This window comes from Oncorhynchus mykiss, chromosome 4, assembly GCF_057628025.1.
Source record: "Oncorhynchus mykiss isolate SJ-2025 chromosome 4, ASM5762802v1, whole genome shotgun sequence".
NCBI classification, from domain to species: Eukaryota; Metazoa; Chordata; class Actinopteri; order Salmoniformes; family Salmonidae; genus Oncorhynchus; species Oncorhynchus mykiss.
Genome location: NC_143025.1, coordinates 4,582,501 through 4,586,122, shown reverse-complemented (window position 1 = coordinate 4,586,122; position 3,622 = coordinate 4,582,501).

Sequence of the window (3,622 nt, the reverse complement as noted above, 5' to 3'; positions counted from 1 at the left end):
TCTCCTTTAAGGAAGTCTTCTAGTTTCTCTCTCAGTTCAGACACAGTCTTACTCACATCTCCAAAGTACTGAAGAGGACGGACAACGATGCTGGGTAAGTCTGAAGATATACTGATACTGGAGAGAGACTGATAACTCTGGACAGAGAGAGAGAGAGAGAGACTGATAACTCTGGAGAGAGAGAGAGAGAGAGAGAGACTGATAACTCTGGAGAGAGAGAGAGAGAGAGACTGATAACTGGAGATAGAGAGAGAGAGAGACTGACAACTCTGGAGAGAGAGAGACTGATAACTCTGGAGAGAGAGCGAGAGAGAGAGAGAGAGAGACTGATAACTCTGGAGAGAGAGAGAGGGACGGACAGAGAGAGAGAAGGACGGACAGAGAGAAAGAGGGACGGACAGAGAGAGAGAGAGGGACGGACAGAGAGAGAGAGAGAGAGGGACGGACAGAGAGAGAGAGAGGGACGGACAGAGAGAGAGAGACGGACAGAGAGAGAGAGGGACGGACAGAAAGAGAGAGAGAGAGGGACGGACAGAGAGAGAGATGGACGGACAGAGAGAGAGAGAGAGAGAGGGACGGACAGAGAGAGAGAGAGAGAGGGACGGACAGAGAGAGAGCGAGAGAGGGACGGACAAAGAGAGAGAGAGAGGGACGGACAGAAGGAGAGAGAGACGGACGGACAGAGAGAGAGGGACGGACAGAGAGAGAGAGGGACGGACAGAGAGAGAGAGAGGGACGGACAGAGAGAGAGAGGGACAGAGAGAGAGAGGGGCGGACAGAGAGAGACGGACAGAGAGAGAGGCGCGGACAGAAAGAGAGAGAAGGACGGACAGAGAGAGAGAAGGACGGACAGAGAGAGAGAGGGACGGACAGAGAGAGAGAGGGGCGGACAGAGAGAGAGAGGGGCGAACAGAGAGAGAGAGGGACGGACAGAGAGAGAGAGGGACGGACAGAGAGAGAGAGGGACGGACAGAGAGAGAGAGAGGGACGGACAGAGAGAGAGAGAGGGACGGACAGAGAGAGAGAGAGGGACGGACAGAGAGAGAGAGAGGGACGGACAGAGAGAGAGAGGGACAGACAGAGAGAGAGAGGGGCGGACAGAGAGAGAGAGGGGCGGACAGAGAGAGAGAGGGACAGAAAGAGAGAGGGACGGACAGAGAGAGAGGGATGGACAGAGAGAGAGAGGGACAGAGAGAGAGAGGGACGGACAGAGAGAGGGACGGACAGAGAGAGAGGGGCGGACAGAGAGAGAGGGGCGGACAGAGAGAGAGGGGCGGACAGAGAGAGAGAGGGGCGGACAGAGAGAGAGAGGGGCGGACAGAGAGAGAGAGGGACGGACAGAGAGAGAGGGACGGACAGAGAGAGAGGGACGGACAGAGAGAGAGAGAGAGGGACAGAGAGAGAGAGGGACGGACAGAGAGAGAGGGGCGGACAGAAAGAAAGAGGGACGGACAGAGAGAGAGGGGCAGACAGAGAGAGAGAGGGACGGATAGAGAGAGAGAGGGACGGACAGAGAGAGAGGGGCGGACAGAGAGAGAGAGGGACGGATAGAGAGAGAGAGGGACGGACAGAGAGAGAGGGACGGATAGAGAGAGAGGGACAGACAGAGAGAGAGGGGCGGACAGAGAGAGAGGGACGGAGAGAGAGAGGGGACGGACAGAGAGAGGGAGAGGGACGGACAGAGAGAGAGAGAGGACTCACACTATTTGACACAGAGGTGAAATACCTGCTATATGCTGATGACTTGGTACTTCTATCACCAACCAAAGAAGGTCTTCAACAAAACATTAATATTCTGGAGCAATATTGCCATAATTGGGCCCTGGCAGTAAATTTCCAAAAAACTAAAATCATGATTTTCCAAAAAAAACCCAGATGTCAGAAACACAAATGTAAATTCACCCTGAACAACACCTTAATTGAACACACAAAAAATTACACCTACCTTGGTCTGATCATATCTGCATCGGGAAACTTTAATATGGCAGTGAAGGCACTCAAAGAAAAAGCCCGCAGAGCAATGTATGCAATAAAAATGAAATTATTCAAAATCAACATCCCAATTAGAATTTGGACTAAAATATTTGACAGTGTAATCCTACCAATAGCACTTTATGGAAGTGAGGTTTGGGGGCCACTCAATAAACTGGATTTTAAAATGTGGGACAAACATCCAATTGAAGCCCACATGCAGAATTCTGTCGGAAAATTCTACAAGTCCAGAGAAATACACCAACTAATGCATGTAGGGCAGAATTGGGCCGTTTTCCAGTAATAATGAAAATACAGAAAAGATCATTAAAATTTTGGCTACATCTAAATTCAAGTCCAAATTCGAGTCTGCAATTTAAAGCACTTCAAGCCCAAGAGCTGAGCCCAGAAACGAGCCCTCTCAGTCAGATGGTGTTGGACCTCACCAACCAAGCTGACGCCAGCACTGCTTCAAAAGAAAGAATTCCAATAAGCAAAATCATGAACCAATCAAAGGAATCATATTTACAATACTGGAAAAACGAAACAAAATCCCAAAGCCGACTAAATTGCTATCTGACCCTAAACAGAGAATATGAATTGGCTGATTATCTCTACTCTGTCAGAGATACGAAGCAGAGACAGATCCTTACCAAGTACAGGCTGAGTGACCACCGATTGGCAATAGAAACCGGCAGACATAAAAAGACATGGCTACACAAAGAGGAGCGTGTATGTGGTCACTGCATGACAGGGGAGGTAGAGACAGAGATGCACTTTCTCCTTTACTGTGATAAATATTCCTCACAAAGAGATTCATTATTCACAGAAATGACTACATATATTCCACATTTTTACAAATTGAACCCAGAGGAAAAACTAAGAATACTCATGGGCGAAGGAGCAATGGCTCCTCTTGCAGCCAAATATGTATTTTCCTGCCATAGCCTGAGGGACACTGAATAATAACATCTGCATAGTAAACAGTAACTTACTTATTATTACTATTATTGTTATTACTATAATTATTAATGTTTACTGTAGACTGTTACCATTTTATTGTTATTATTTTTGTATTTAATTTTGTATTATTATTTACTACCATTTTATATTATTATTTGCTATCATTTATAATTTTGTTACAATGTATATTGTATACATTGTTGCTTTGGCAATATTGACACAATGTTTTTCATGCCAATAAAGCAGCTTGAATTTGAATTTGAGAGAGGGACGGACAGAGAGAGAGAGAGAGAGAGAGAGAGAGAGAGAGAGAGAGAGAGAGAGAGAGAGAGAGAGAGAGAGACAGAGAGAGAGAGAGAGAGAGGGACAGAGAGAGAGGGACAGAGAGAGAGAGACAGAGAGAGAGAGAGAGACAGAGAGAGAGAGAGAGAGAGGGACAGAGAGAGAGAGAGAGAGAGAGAAAAAGAGAGAGAGAGAGAGAGAGAGAGAGAGGGACAGAGAGAGAGAGAGAGGGACAGAGAGAGAGAGGGACAGAGAGAGAGAGAGAGAGGGACAGAGAGAGAGAGAGAGAGAGGGACAGAGAGAGAGAGAGAGGGACAGAGAGAGAGAGAGAGAGAGAGGGACAGAGAGAGAGAGAGGGACAGAGAGAGAGAGAGGGACAGAGAGAGAGAGAGGGACAGAGAGAGAG